This window comes from Solenopsis invicta, chromosome 1 (assembly GCF_016802725.1).
Source record: "Solenopsis invicta isolate M01_SB chromosome 1, UNIL_Sinv_3.0, whole genome shotgun sequence".
Lineage (NCBI taxonomy): Eukaryota > Metazoa > Arthropoda > Insecta > Hymenoptera > Formicidae > Solenopsis > Solenopsis invicta.
Genome location: NC_052664.1, coordinates 12,236,806 through 12,254,101, shown reverse-complemented (window position 1 = coordinate 12,254,101; position 17,296 = coordinate 12,236,806). Strand labels below are relative to the sequence as shown.

General features: G+C 34.9%; 1 protein-coding gene across 2 annotated transcripts in view; it reads right to left on the bottom strand.

The window, feature by feature from the left end:
* Nucleotides 1-17,296, bottom strand: part of LOC105193379 (CUGBP Elav-like family member 2) — a 688,840-nt gene that overhangs the window by 565,663 nt on the left and 105,881 nt on the right. For both annotated transcript variants that reach the window (XM_039450395.1, XM_039450424.1), the window contains exon 2: nt 13,749-14,001. The gene's annotated coding sequence lies outside the window, so the exon portion shown is untranslated. The remainder of the gene's footprint in view (nt 1-13,748; nt 14,002-17,296) is intronic.

The window sequence follows — 17,296 nt, the reverse complement described above, 5'->3', positions numbered from 1 at the left end:
GCCCCGGTGCAAGGTTGTACTTAAGAAACTTATCGGAATATAGCGAAAGGAAGGTTTTCGCTTCCGCAGCATCTGCGGGGTCGGTGACTTTGACGCTCTAAGATTCGCACAAGGACGCACATGAAGAGGGGATGGATGGGGCAGACGAGGGCGGAAGTAGCAACTCCGTCCTCGAAAGGAAGCGAGCAAACGAGGACGAACAGATTCCTGAATTACTTACCAAGGCGACCTGTGTCTGTCACCGGAATGATTTGATAAAGTAGTCTACGACAGATGCATCCTACTCCCTTTTTGTTCGTTTCCCTTCTCGCGTTTTAAGTAACCGTAAAAAATTTCGTTAAGCATAGTATTGAAATCTTATAAAAAGAATGTGTTATTCAATATATATATGTAAATTTACATGACGTAACTATTATTGAATTCTTTAAAGGATGAAGAAAAATATGAGATTAGCTAATCAATTTTTCCCGATGTTGAATGAGACTTGCACAATTTTATTTGTTTAGTCAATTTGTTTCACAAAATTGCAAACATAAATTGATGAAAAGAATAAAAATAGGTTCTGTTTTATATCTTAATTACTTTCTGAGAGCAGATGTACAAAGTGATAGCATCAAACACTTCAATGTAACTTTGAAGTTAGATGGCCGCGGAGAGCTACTAACAAGCACTATTTGCATTTCCTTTCAACGGATCGCGGCGTCTGATTATTGTATTGTAATTAGTAAAGTAGAGACGCTCGGACGCGAGCGTATGTATATAAGCAAACCGACGATAATTAATTACGCGGCTTAACAGTGGCGTTTAAGTTAATGCCCCGACTGTGTGCTTACTGCCGAGTTTCCGGACAAACTAAATTTAATATCGTGCCTATTACAATCTACCGGATTATATTTTGGTATGTGGACGGCGTCTCATAGATACGGAAACTGCATGCATATTTAAGCGTGTGTGCGTGCGCGTAAAGGTCTGCGTTATGCCGGACCCGGGCAGCGGATGTGGCCAGAATTCCGGTCCGGAAGGGCGGTTTAAGAACATTGTTTCGGTTGCCCTCGTTATACCCCATTGCGTCGACTTTCGTTTTACTAATTATTCTCTCCCAAATAAGGCCGGCCGAAAACCATGAACGTTACGCCATGAGTTTGCTCAACTTTTGTAGCGGCCTTTGTTAATTACGCATTATAAAGCAACGGATGCCAACATTTTCCATTGCAGTAATGCATTCTTCATTCCAAAATTTAGTTGTATAATATGCTAACAAATATGCACCAACAATACGCTTTAATTAGCTAAATGCTTTTTTATAGTCAATTCTTATAAGACAAAAAAAATACAAAGGGAAAAAATGCGGATTTCTTAAAATATTCGAAGAAAACTATTTAGCACTTGTGTCTTTCCAGGAAAGAAGAATTATCAATTATGAATTGTCAATTGTGAAAAGCACTTAAAATATTTTTTTGAATAGAATATTCAAGATGTACATATAAAAAGAATAAAGTGTAAAAATGACTATTTACCAATAATAGAATCATAAAAAAAAGAATGTATAATAAATCTTATAGATTTTGACCTGCTAAACACGATGCAATTGGTTATCATTAAAAATATAGGGAATATTGTTATTTTTTAGGTTAAAGTTTAATTTTGCACCCTCTCCGTGAGCTATGATTTTCAATACAAGTAAGTTATTCTGTGTTAAACTTAGTACGCAAAAGTTTCGAACATTGTTGAACAAAAATCAAATAAATAAGATAAATTTAAAATAAAGGATCATGCATTAAAATGAAGAAATATGCTACGAACATATGGAGAAGGATAGATGAGGAGCTTGAGAGCGTATATTCTTTCTCGTCTTATTTGCGACATTCATTACGGCATTATTTCCATAACCATATAAAACAATATGATTTACTTATAATAAATAGATTTTCATAATAATTATTAAATTACATTTGGTGACAGAAGAAAAACAGCTAAATAACATTTGTTATTTGGATGTCTCATTTTAAATTTATTTATTAGATTTTTCAACAATATTAGAAGCCTTCGCATACTAACAATAAGTTTCACATGGAATAACTCACTCGCATTAAAAATCATATATTATGGAGAGGATAAAAAATAAGACCTTTAACCTGAAAAATGACGATGTTCTTCGCATTTTCAATGAAAACTAATAGCACCATCGTGTTCAGTAGATCGGAATCTGTAAGATTCACTATATTTTTACATTTTCATTAGAGGGTAAAAATTGCCATTTTTACACATTGTTCTTTCTTATATCCTTTGTAAAAATAAAAATTTAAATTTAACTTAAAAAAAATCAATTTAAGAAACTGAAAATTATAAAACTCTCTAATTCTCTCTTTGCATTATTTTTTCAACACATCCGCATAATTACAATCCAGAAGGTAAATCGTAGAGCATAAACACGATTTACAGCTCGTTACGTGGAACGTGTTGGAGAGTTAGGTTACCATCGCCCTTCGTTCTTTCCCGTTTGCGAGCCAGCCGTTTTCTTTGGTCCCTTTGCAAACGCCCGGCGAGAATTACGACCTGGTTCTAACAGAACTTTCGCCTCCAATTCGAACGACAAAGTATCTGTCTTTCTCTTTCTCTTTTCCGAACCACTCGTCGTTCCAACCCCTTCATGTATCCTTTCTTCCTTCACAACTCCATCCTTTTCCCACCATTAACTGCCGAGGAAAACGGACTTAATCCCAGCCAGCTGGCCAGTAGCGTATCTTGATGTCGACCGTTACAGAACCCCAGGGATGAAAATGTTTTTAAAACGTTCTCCATTCGCGATTAACTAATTCCCAGCGCAATTTTCTTCTACTAGCATGCCGTTAATTGGCATTGAACTCTCTCTTGCTATGTCGTACTTAATTTTACGTGTCGTACGTAATGTCAAGAATCGATAATTTTGGTCCCGCAGGACAATATCCGTACGGCATTTTAAAGTTTATTTTATTGGGCTAAATTAAATTTGTAGGTTTTATTTGAACCAAAACTTAATTGACATTAATCGCAAGTATATAACTGAAATTTGATTGTCTATTCTTCACATTAAAAAGAAAGATATAACTCGGAGATAAAAGTTGGTATTATCGATGTCAGTTAATTAAGGGTTACGTTAATATCAGTTAGATCTCCTTCTATAATTGACTAAATCCTCTTCCCTTTCATTTATAATTGAAGTTATGATATAGATCGAATCGCTAACCGGCAGAATTAATTAACTAAGCCGATTGCTGCGATTCATTCCAACTTCGGTTCATGCAGCCGGACTTAGGTGTATTCAACCATGCTTTAATGAGCAGCTATAGTCTGCAAACACTGACATTCGCAGAACTTGTGGAAACCCAGCATTTGCTTTCGTGGCAAAAGAGAATGAAGTTCTTTGAGGAAGCCTTATGAGTCAAAGCCATTAAATGCGATGCGTTCTCCGCAACGGAATGGTCGATAGCTATTGCGGTGGGCTTCCAATCTTCCAGTCGATAAATTACATATCCGTTGATCATACCGTGAGGATTCCATTCGCACCCATCGTTCGGGCCAGCCGGAAAAAATTCACTGGCACCAGTCAAACCGCGGCTATAAAGTATCGAATGGTGTCACATTCTTCCTCTCTGTCCGATACGGGGATGCAGGACAATACACGATAGGCGAGGAAAGAGGGATCCGCGGCTGCAACATGGAGGTGTGCCGATGGAGGTTTGGGGTGGGTGGACTCTGGATATGTCGGCAACAGCTGTGAAATGTTTATGAAGGCCCGACTAATTTATCACACTCGCACACAACAAAGTCTGTGCACGCGTGCCGACTTCATCACACTTGCCGATACGAATCGCGACCGCCATCGGCTTTCACAATCGATACACCGTCGATACGAGCCAAACGATGATGCACCTATGAACTCGAGAAAGAAATTCACAGGCGTTGCTCAGGAGAGAGGTTAATTTAATAAAAGAGTCGAGATAACTTTGTTAATTAATTCGCTATAAGAGCTGAAAAGTGCCAGGCGAAATTATAAACCAAAGACTTATGGTCATATTTCATATTTCTGACAAGATAAAATTCGACTCCATGACCTCGTTCGTAATTCTTGTTACGTTCAAGAAACTTTATTAAGTCAATTTTATTCTTCCCCTCTCTTTACAGAATATTAAACGTACATATATTTATGCCAAATGCTTCAACAAATTTAAAAATAATTATTCAAACTTTTAATACAAAACTTAAAAAAACTATTTTTCACGTATTTAATAATTTCATATAAACTACAAAATATAATTGCTTTTCGGTAAAACTTCTATATATATTTTTCGTGATATTATTTAATGAAGCGTTTAACAAATTTCAACTAAATTAAGTTACCATTCAAGTAGATGTTTTAAAATTATGTGAGCCAGCCGATGATATATTGTTTAGTTTATTTCAGCCATTTTTTACAGGCGGCAGGATGAAAGATTGTCGCGATTTGCCGTAAAATGGTTGCAACGCCCAAGGGCGACCGAACGAAGCGGCAAGTTTTAAACAAACGATCATTCGAGAGGACCGATAGCATCGATTTTAGAAATGCGCTGGCTCCGCTAGTAAAATACTAGAGTTTATAAAATAATTTAAAACTACTTTCAAAATACTGTAATAATTACAGCTGATTTGTTATCAATCCAACTAACGCGTTACTTAATACATATTCGTACAGAAACTATGATTATAAAAACATTATGTATTTTAAAAAATTTAATTATATAATAGTAAGTCCGAATCCAAACTGATGCATTTTAATTGCAGAAAAGATATGGTTTTCATTTGCGTAATGTTTTTTAAATGTTTTCGCTATAGTTTACCCATGGCAGCCGTAGTTTTTTTATAATTTTTTTTTTCTCAATGTTAGTAAACTTTAAATGTTAGTGGACTTTAAATGAGATCAAATTCAGGTCAAGTAAACAAGCGCGAACAAACACAAATAAACGTCAATGCAAAAAAGCCACTATACTGGCGATGCCATTCATACTCATTGAAGCAAGTTGCTCATTCACGTTTGCTCGCACCCATTGTTTCCTAAATTTAATTTTCTAAATTTAATTTAAGATAATTTTATCAGAGCATTGAGGATGTTTAGTATTTTTTTTTTAATATTAGTCTATTTTGGACTATCCGCATGCAGTCATCAATCATAAAATTTTTTAAATAATAAGTAGCATTTAAGAAAAAATAGGTTTAGCTCCTCAAACTCTGAGGACGTAAATAATCATTACTTGATAGTTATAGAGAACAGTAACTTTTCTACAAAGCATTAGATTATGAGAAACATAATCAAGAAAATTCTACTTTTGACTTCATCATCAACAAAAGAATACACAAACTGAGCAGTTAATTGTCCCAACAGGTCACATTAACAGCCTGTACTATCGACATACTATCGTCATTTGTTCAATTCATCATACATCTACTTAAAAACAGTAAGTAGATTATATTGGGTATATTTTAGTTCTGATGATCAAATGATGTCGTTTCATTTGTTTGATGGCTCATCATCAAAGCTTTTCAATAAATATACTATTACTATACTTAGAAGATATCCGTATTATGTCATTGAAAAAGTATTTAAGGTATCCCAGATACCAAATAATCAACATGATATGAGTACAGCAGCTTATAGTACAAACACCATTTTTACATGTGCAATAATATTCTTTAATAGCTATCTTTTCCTTCACTATTACGTTCTATTACATTACAGATATAATATCATATTTTATTAACATACCTGGATTGTATTCAAGCTTTAAGAAATATTAGATTAACAACAATATTGATATCATAATTAACAAGATCATCAGCTTCTCTGTCATGGCTTCTATTTTGTATCGTTCAGACTGAGCCACATGCTTTCCACAGTAAGCTTTCCACAGTAAGTTTCCTAGCCTGCATGATTTGATATTTATTAAGAGCTATGAAATATAAATCGTACATTCGCCGCTTCTTTGTCTCTTCTCCCCTTCCCTCTTCTGTCTCAAGATGGATTCCAGAGGTATTGTCGTGGACATAACTGATTCCGATTCTTTTTGCCATGACGACGTGATGAATTAGTGAAGTAAATGTCTGTTTTACTTAACCCAATAAAACCAAAGACTTGGCCAAGTAAATGTATATAATAAAAGAAAAAGTATTCAACCGAAAGCTATACAACACTTGCTTGTTACCGTCACCAAGAAAGTGCCTTGGGCGCAGAAGAAATCTTTAAGAGAGGAAAATAATAGAAACAAGAATTCTGGGAATCATGTTCAACTGTAGAATAAAAAACTTTTAGGTGATTGAAGGCGTGAAAGCATCATGCAAGTACAAATAACAAAATGAAGACACTCAAGATGAACTATATAGAACTATTTTTCGACGGGAAGTTGAAAATTTATACTCATTTTTTTTTTTCTTTAATACTATCAGTATTATGTACAAAATTATACATAATTGATGACTGTACGTGAATAGTTCAAAATTTTTATGAAAATGGGCAAAGTTCTTTGAAAAATTATAACTTAAATAAAGAAGAAGTATTTGATTAAACAATGTTGTCAAGTACCAAGTGATTCAAAAGATGTACTGTAAAATACGGTCATTTTCGGTGTAAAAACAATTATAAATCAAATTTTTCATTACTTTCTTCCTTGCAGCTTGTTTTAGGACCAAAATTCGGACTATAGTGATCAATATTTTTTATTGGTTAGGTAAAAAACAATTAGACTTAAGAAGCCTTTAGTTTTTACATTTTGATAACTTTTAACTCATTTTCATAGTCAAAACATTCTTAGATTATCTTGAATTTATAGAAAATTCTCATAGAAATAACAGCGCGTTGATATACTCGTATGTATATTTAGAATGCCATCAACGCGACACATATAAATGACAGATACTTTTGATATCTTCTCAATTTAGTAGAGCGGCCTGATGAAAAGGAGGACCCGCCGACAGAAGAGTAGGCTACCGTGCGTCTGCGAGGGTGCTTGATGGACGCCTCCTACGTATAACGTTGTGCGGACGGCTACACAGATCGAGGTGTTCTTCGAAAGCATTTGTGCCTTCCCACAGGTATCAAGGGATATACCGCGGAGTGACAAGGGACCGGGACAATAGGAACCGTATGATCCACGTACGTCCGCCGTACGTGCACCTATTCCCCGCACAATGCATTTACGAACGGCGATCCGGTTCAGCGGTCGCTTTTAAACCGCACGTAGCCGAATAACAGGCTTACGGAGGTACTGAGGCGGGTTGCTGGGACTAAGAGGTGTCGCGAACTTTATCCCGTGTCAACGCAGAAATTTTCGTGTTAAGCCGTAACGAGTTTGTGAACGGTCATAAATTGAATTTTTTAGTTAAGACACACAGGCATAGGCCGAGCAAGTGGCCAAGCGATAATTCTTACACTGAAGTACAAGTTTTCCAGTGTAAAGAGAGAGAAAGGAAAGTGCCAGTTAAGAAAAGTAACGAGCATGCAGGGTTCATTGTGCATCAGATCGTCGCAAATATCTCAGGTTTCGATTTTATAAAATAATAATTAATATTATTTGTTATATTATTCTGCTTTCCAACATTTTAGCCGACAAAATATTAGATACTGAACATTATCGCAAAAAGATTATGTATTTTGAGGACTCACAAATAATAAAATTAAAAGTTGAACTGCTTGTACAGTTGTACAGTTATATCGTTGAAAATTTTGAACAAGAGTTATATGTCCGTCATAAGTACGCGACTATAATCGTAAACTGTTAGTACTGAAATATTAGTGCCTGTTTAAGAATTGAAGCTACAACATAGATGATAGTTATGTGTAAATGTAAATCTTAATCAACACACTGTTAGCATGCAGGAGAGATATAATCATATTTTACGCCAACTGAATCTACGTCGCGCCTTTGAAACATGCATGGCGTTAACCGCATTTCGCCAGACACTCAATAATGTAGGTTGATTACTCTAAATAATGCAGCATTATCATTCGATCCGTCCCGTAATCATCCGATTAATCAATTATTAAATGCTAGCCGATAGTAAATGTTGCGGCCGCGTATTCACAAGGGAACGTATCCATGCGTTCGTCGATGTCGTGCGAAGCGTTTATCTAGTTTTGCAATTCGTCACTCGACACGCCATTTTGGCGTATGAGATGGTTTTCGCGAAATGAGCATGATACATCGCCCCTACGCCGCCGCTACGTTAATATTTCACCGTCATCGCGAGATATCGAATGAAACCCATCGAATTTCAAGCGTTAAAGAGCGAATTACGTTAATCTGACAAATAGCCCGCGAATCCGCCGACATGATTTGAAGCACATGTCAGACTACTTCCGATTCTACTAATTACTAGCAATAAACTAGCACCAGCTGTTCGCTCAAGGAATACGTGTTCATCGCTGCAGGATAATGGACCGGTGACTGATACAAAATAGTATTCGAATGCACGATTGTTCATTTGATTAATTTTATATGAGATGTATCAATTATTAATAATTTTATGTGAGCTAAAATTATATTATATCATAGCGAACGACACATTGAATTTTGTACCAAAAATTATGAAACACGCAACAAACATATACTAATTTCTCTCTTTCAAAAATATGTATAAAAAACGTATGCTGTTTCAAGAAAAAAAATTACCTATCTTGACGTCAAATAACAAACATCTGAAATTTTAACTGGACGTCGAAGCTCAATACTTACAAATTCAGGTGATTGGTACAAAAAAAAAGTGTATAAAAGAATTGCATGCCTCCACACACTTTGCACAAACAATCCCGCATTATGCTTGAAAGATGGTTTCAAATATACCATGAAACGTTGAGGTCTCGGAAAAAGCTCGGAGATTTCTAAGGATAAAAGAAAACAAGTGTAACCTAGCTACAGATCCGCATGTGCTTTTCGAGGCGACGAGCTATCTTAAAATGCAAAAATTGAAAAATATACGGAAAGTTTGTCGATGTGACTACACAAATAGTGCATTAGATTCCAAAGCTTGTAGCATACACACAGCTCAAATAAGGTACGATTGTTTTAAAAGCATATGATGTGTAAAAACATACACACATACACACTAAATTATTCTTTCTGTATATCTGGTATGTCTTTTACACATCATATACTTTTAATATATATGTGTGTGTGTGTGTGTGTGTACGTGCGTATGTAATTATCTTGATATCACTGAAATAATTTTATTGTTAAAATTATTTATATAAAGCAATTAAAATTCTAATGAAAAGCAAAGTGAGCCTTGTTGTCGGAACGATCAAGATTTATACAGCTTTATCGTGATAAATCTTTTATATAGATTTTCGTCCTTGTTCTAAAAAAGTAATGCGCGAACTAATTATATTTCCTTGCTTTTACATAGAGACGCGTTTGCAATTTCAAAATTGCGAGATGCAAACACGCGAGCGTTCGACCAACGTGCCACGTTGTTTCCGGCGAAAATCGATATGGCGCCCTTTTTTCCCTCTTTCTACAATCGCGTGTACTATCGCAGGAGGCACAATGAAACGATCACAGAACCGTGTCTATGGACACTGGCGAAGCGTGAGCGCGATCAAAAACTGAGCGTGCGTTTATGTAAAAAGCTTTAACGTCAGCTTGTTCACGGTAGCTCGTTACACGTTAATCTTTCCGCAGTAAATACGCCTGCTTTTTTCAGGCCATCCCCTTCCCATTTCGCTGCAGATCCCCTCCAGCCACCACTCGCTTGCCTCTTTATATCCGCGATATTAGCTACGCAGGTCGGTCGCATGGAAAAAATGCTAATTTTCGTTGCAGACCTCACAACCGATCCCCGCCGCCGTTTCCCTCGCCCCGGTCCTCCGCGCTGTTTTGCCCACCCGCGCCCGGTGTGGTGGCCGTACGGTATTACGCCGCCTCTTTATAACGGAATATCTAATACGCTTGTTCTCAACCCGGATACCGGAAGAGGAGATGAGAGAGAAAAAGAGAAAGAGCGAAAGAGAGCAAAAGAAAGAGAGAGACAGGGGAAGCGGGAAGAGAGCACGACAAAAGGTCCGAAACGGAGAGACGACGACGCGGATGGTTTATAAATAACGCGAAGTACCTTAATATCGAAAACAGCTCGGCCTTTCCGAAAAGCGATGACAAGGCATCCGTTACATGCGTGGCGCCAGATGCGCCCATCTTATTACGTATGAATGAAATTGCCCTCGCGCTTTTGTAATACGCCGGTAAGCGTAAAGCGCAAGTCTCGGCGATTCAATTTTTAAAATTCCATTTCGTTTGCTATAGATGCATACGTGTATATAGGTATGAATGTGACTGCGCCGCGAAACTGCAAACGGCACCAGAAGAAAACGCGGTGTGTCCCCCTCCCTCCCCCCAAAGATCGAATATTTCCAAAATCTCATGCATTTCCAATTACACGTGCTTTACTGCCTGCGCTCAATCTTTCGTTAATCTGTATCCCACGCGATTCGTATCAATTAATGATATTAGATCGCAATAGTGCAATAATCATCGATTAAACTTTGAAATCAATGAGCTCAAAATGCCATAAATACATTTATATGTCGATCGAGCATTAAATCAATTAAATTATTAAAGGAGAAAGTTGAGTTGTGGGTTGTACAGCTATTATGAACTGTATTATCTCCATTATTATTTTCATTATTAGATGACGAATTATTAGTAATTACTTATGGAACCATTTGTTTCATAGCCCGTTATATTGTGAGGCTAATATGCCAATACATAATAGATGACAATTGTTATAAGATATTTTTACTTTTGAGCATTTCAAAACTTTACCGAGACACATTTTAACATTTAATTAAGTACATGTACTTCTTCGTTGTTTTAAATTTGAGCATATTATTACAGAAATGTATACTCGAGAGCTTTTTCGTAATTTAATTTTTATTTGGCTGTACACATTCCGAGTTATGGAAAATTGTTCATTAGCATAGCATTTTGTTAATAGAAGCGTAACGGTAATATGGATACTATCAAGATTTTTAAATTGAAATATTTCTTCAATAAATCGATTGTTATTTTAGAGGATTGCGTTTAAAAGCATTAGAGATATCATTTCGGCAGTTTGTTTTTGATCTATCTTCTAATTAAAGTAATTTAACATTTACCTCTGTTTTAAAACTTCGCGGTTATATTGTAACTCTTTCTAACAATTTATTTAAAAAAATATGTATAATTTTGTGATGAAATGTATTTTTTAAACAAAATTAATTTTTAAATATTGTATAATTTTGTGGTGACCCATATTATCTCTGTACCTTTCCGACCCATTATGCAGCGTCGTCACATTTTTATAAATCATATTCTAAGTAATAAATATTTCATAACTTTGAGTCTAAAATCTATTAAACAATATTTTGATAAATATAATTGTTAAATTTCAGTATAAAATATTGATTATCAAATTATTGAATAAAGTTATTGAATAAAATGTAAATGCTTATAATATCACCTTCTCCTTGAATTATAAGCGTCAACAATGCCTTAATTTTCTTTTTCATAATTTATCAAAAGACAATTCTTTCATAATATTCACAGGTACGCGAAAAAGTTGCACTGGCCGTTTACACAAAGAGTTTTCTCGTCTCTCTTCTTTCCTCCTTCTTTCTCTCTTTTTCATTACTTCCAACCAACGAATGCAACGAAGCGAAGCTAATCTGGCGAGCGTTGACTATTCTAGACCTAGGCGAATTACTAACTAAAGTCGTTACGAACAAAATACAAAAAATGCAAGAACACGACCAAGCGTCAATTACACGATCGGGCTTAAATTCTGAAAATTTTTACGAGCAAAAAAAAATTGCTTCCTAATTTGACTCGGTTATCCCATAAATTAAAGATTATACGTACAACTAGGCTTCGTACTTCTGCAACGCACTCGGCAAACGAGCCTCTTAAATCTGCGTCGAGCCTCAAGATTTACGCCTTGCGTGTACGTCGTGCGAGCGAGCTAATCGCTCGTCGACAAACGTGCCGGCGCATTTTCCCGTGAAATAGTGCAACGCGATGATGCATTATCGAGCGGGCGGCGTTTTCTCCGCTTCGACTACTTAATGGTAGAACGCCGTTTGCGCTCGATCTTTCATGCGTGTTTCGTGTTAGCGTGGCGAAACGTACCGTTGCGTCAAGATACGTAAATTAATTATCCCATCATATTTTTATGAAGAAAGCTTCCAAAATTGATTGGAAATTCGACGCTTTAAATGATTTTGAAGAAGATGCGCAGATAAAGGAAACAAGCAGTATTCTATTCTAAGCCTACTACAATTAATATTGAATTAAAAAGTTTTATTTATTCAATTGTGTAATTAATTTTGCAATATATTTTAAAAATTTAGATTCAAATTGATGAGATAAATAAAAATAAAATTATAATAAAAATTCAGAGAATGTACGTGTCGAAAAATACAATTAAGAATTTTATTGTATTATTTTTTGCAAAATGAAAAAACAATAGATACACAAAAGCAAATAAAATATTTTGTAACACTTTATTAGACTAATTTATATTTTTACTTGTCACTTATAACGTTAAAAGTTTATTTATTGCAAATTAATTCAAAAATTGAGAAAATATTTTTAATGTTATATTCTATTTTTCATCAAACATATAACAGCATATGAATAGAATTTGGACCATAGAATTATAGGTAAATAAAATATATCTCGTCAACTGCGATAGATTTCTCTTTGACCTGCTCATAATAAAAAATAACAAATAATTGAATTAACAATTATAAAAAAACAATTTCAGTGCAGAAACAATTTCTTTAATCAATTTAACACTGATCATATTGCATATTGCAATTATTGTTAATTAGTCAGCGTTGATTATTGACTTTAGTTCAAAGCTTTGGATAATTTAAAAAAATTCAGAAAAAATTACAATTTATATGATATCAAAACAATTTCAAAGATTCTCTTATTTTACGATCAATAATAATTTTAAGTTTCTTGATACACGAACTAAAAAAGTAAAGAAATTCTATTAACGTTTTCATGATTTGACAACGATATCTTCAATTTTTTATTTATTAAACAACTAAATTAATTTTATATTTGCTTATTTATCTATTTGTGTAAGAAAAATTTACTAAACGCTCGAGTAAAATATGTAAAAAAGAAACCATTGAATTTCTTAAGATTTAAAATGGAGATTTATTTCTCTCTCTCTGTCTCTATCATTTTCACATAATGCAGATATTAATTTAATTATACTTATATAGATTGCTAAAAAATCTTAATGAAACAAGAGGGTAAAACTTCGCAAATAAACACGTCCTGCGTGCGGCACGAACCACTCACTCCGTACAGGCGTATAAATATCCCCGCGTTGAAGAAAGTTGTGGCGTGATCCGGTGTGATTTCTTTCGGCGGGAAGTTAACGTTCGCCGGAAATTACAAGCGACTTTATCCGATATATCACCACGGCCGGCACCGCGGCATGCTTCGGGTAAATAATAAAAATACATTATTCAACTCCCAACTTTATAACGAAGTGCTTCGAAGTTAGCGCGGCGTTTCGCTTTACTCCGACTCAGTCACTTTGCCTCTTTGTAAGCGACTTAACCAAGTTTTTGCAAACTATCCGTCGCCGCGTCGGCGTCACCCTCTTCGCCCTCCCGCGAAACGCCGCGAGTCGTTTCACGCGCATTGCCCGCGCGAAATATACTCTCTCGAGCTCATTTCCGTGATGCTTACCTAGCGCTGCCGGTCGACGAAGGGAACGAAGGAGCCTTGAGGTCCGAATCCAATATAGTTACGTGCCTCGCTGCGCAGTCCGATGCACTGGATGCACTACACACGCGAACGCGAACCCGAATCCGAGAACCAACGAAAAAATCGCAACGGGAAATAGCACAAATTTGATACGCGCACTCAACTGAAGGATCGATTGAAGGACGATAAGGCTTAGACGCGGATGATCACGTGAACGAACGGTAACGGTCGGGTACTGCAACAGAAAACAAATTATTCATCAAATAAAGAATGCAGAAACAAAAGGCAAAAAAATTAAAGTAAACTTTTTTTTATATCACAATTTAATTTTATCAATTATGTAAGTTTAAATAATTTCATTAACACACGCGCAAGCTCTTTTCTAAATCAATTCTCAAATTTGAACTTTATTTTTAGCAAAATACATATATTTCTGTAAATCATATTTAATAAAGAATTTTAATCGATATGATGTAAAGACACAATATAAACAATCAAAATATCGATCATTGTTAGATCGATCATTGCTAGATCTTAATGCTAATATTTATTGTGTGATTTTATGTACTTTTTCAAGTTTTTAAAACTGCGCGCCAAATAAATTTCGATTTTAAAACACAATTCTTAGTTGCACAAGAAATAGTAATATCACATTATTAAATTAAAAGTTAATAATATTTAATGTGATAATGATGCCAATGAGAATCCTTATATTCTAAAAAACTGTGGCATGCCTCAGTGATCGAAGTGGCTGGCTAACATCCGTCTCGGAAAGTTGGGAAGACCCAGATTCATTCCCCAACTGAGATGTTATTTCCTCAACAAGTTCTTTACAGGATTTAAGGGAGAAAGGACGTTCTCATTGACATTATTGACGAAGTTGTTAGTTGTTAGTATCATTTATTATTAAATAACTTCCTATTTAATAATAAATAACCTAATAAATTTCCTAATAACGTGAATTTATCTCTGAAAAAAAATTTTTAAGTGCAATTATATGTGATTATATAAAATATGTCCATATATATTAAAATATATATAATTATACATATTTTATAACTAATCATATATAATTATAATTATACATATATAAAAAATTTTTTCCGGGACTATTTTTTGTTCAACTTACGTAGAACTGCGTTTAAAGACAAAAATTTATTCGGCGCGCAGTTTCATGGACTTGAAAAGGTAAATTGCATAATAAATATCAGTACTAAAATTTAGTTATGATCAATAATGCATTTCAATTGTTTATATAATTTTCATTTCTTCAGTAACGTAAACCAAAATTATTTAAAATAAATAAAAATTTTATATCGATTTTAAATACAAGCATAAATTTTCTCTTTTTCTTTCTTCTCTATACAATTCACATAATATATTTCAATGCTCTTAATAATAAAGCAGTAAATTATTAATTTAAATACAAAAATGCTTTCAATAGAATGCAACAGAATTGTTCGATTTAATAGAAAGCTTGATTCAATCTAGTATACATATAGTGTTTGACTCAATACCGTTGTCGTACATCTCTATGATAAAAGGAACAATGTCGCGTGTCCCCCCGCTCCATAACCAAGTAACATCGCTGTCGTCTCGGCCAATACGCTACCGCCGAGCGGAATGATAAGAGCAAATTTAATAAAATCATTCTAGGCAGAGGGAGAGAGGGAGGGAGAAAAAAGGTCATGCCAGCCTCTGTGTTTCTGATACTACTCGCAGCTACTCGGGGAGGGACGTCTTCTTGAGATGAAATACGGCGGAAGAAAGAAAGGGCTTGTATACATCGAAGAGGGTCGTCCGCCCTCTGTCCTGCTGCAGGTGGCTAAATTTCGCGAGAATTCCACGAACGAAGATTGCAATAAGAGCTAGGGCAACTAGTGAATTTTTCATGCCGGCGAACCGAAGCTACGGCAAGAAGCAGCTACGGCTTGCTGCCGTGTATTTTTTATGTACATTCTATTTTTGCTTTACTCCCCCCTCCCTCCTCTCGACTTTTTACTTCTACATCATTCTTCCTTCTACTACCTTCCGTTTTCCGCCCTCTTTACTCTTACTCCCCTCCCCGTCCACTCTCGCTCTTCTCGGATTCTCTTCTCTTAGCTACGTTCTCTTAGCTGTCCTCTACCTTTTAGCTTCCTTTTGCTCACGAAACTTGTGCATCGAAGGTAAAGGAAAATTTAATTTAGAGCGCCCGAGGAGGAAAAACGGAGAAGAATCAGTGAGAATCGTGGAGATGCAAAAATAAAGTTGTAAGGTCAAGCCAAGTTCTTTTATAACCGGTTGATTAAATTGCGAAAGAATAATTCGAGGAGGAATGGCAGTGAATAGTCTTCAGCGCGAACGACGGCAGGCGGCACGCGGCCGTTCGCAGATCGGGGGAACTTTTCTAAACGAGCTTTTCTGCTCCGCGTCGTGCCGGATAAACTCTTGTAATCGGAACACTTTAACATTCCTAAACAAAATAATTTTACACGATAACAAATGCAGAGTAATAAAGTAGAATAGATTTTCAAGATGATAGAAATTTATTTTGTTCTCGATAGATGTTGCACGGATAAAGTTTGATTTGAGATAACAAGATTCCATTATGTCAAATTTATTTTAAGAACCTTCAATAGAACTTTTTCTGATCAGGTTTTTACTGCAGTTTTACTTCGACATTCATCCTTAGGCAAATGCATCTCGAGATAATAGGAGCACTATTTACAAAAAAAGATAAATAATAATCTTTACACGATTATCGTCTCTAATTAGTTAACAGCTATAAAATTATTGCATATAGTAAGACGGTTACATAAACTCTTTAAATTATTTTAATTCTGTGTATCAAATTCCGATAATAAATAACTTCGATATTGATACAATACGCGTACGTTATTCTTTTCAAATTATTTAAGATAATGTACATAAAATACCCAGAACGAAATACATTATCCTTAGCCTCAAACTCCAAGTTACCTTATATCCTAATAAGAGAATTTTTCAAAATGGTAAAACAGTAGGATTGCGTTCAAAAATTTACTGTCAGTATTGGAAATCTATAATAATATACGTAAAATGAACTATAGATTTTTAATACTGGCAGTGCTCGGATCCAGTAGTGGTGCAATATAAAAATTTCCACAAAAATATAAATTCGAAAACTTTTACAAGGAATTCTGCGAGTTATTATATAATGTGAGTTACGTATTCCTTCTATTTCTTAACTTTTAAATTTTTATTGCGCATTGTTCAAAGAGAAATATATTTTGTTAGAATAAATTATTTAAAATTAACAATTATTCTTCAGCACTAAGAAACCGTTGTGACTAACATAGGCCCGCTAACTTTATGTTTAATTTCGTCTGTCCGTGATGTAACTTATTATTATGGTAAATTATTTGAAGAACTTTTGTTTTTAAAAAATCAATTTTAGAAATAAAAAAATGAATATATTGTTTTATGTCCTAAATTAAAGTGATCTTATCTAAAAATTTATCTAGATAAAACTATATATAATTTTATCTTTTATCTGTACAAATTAAAAT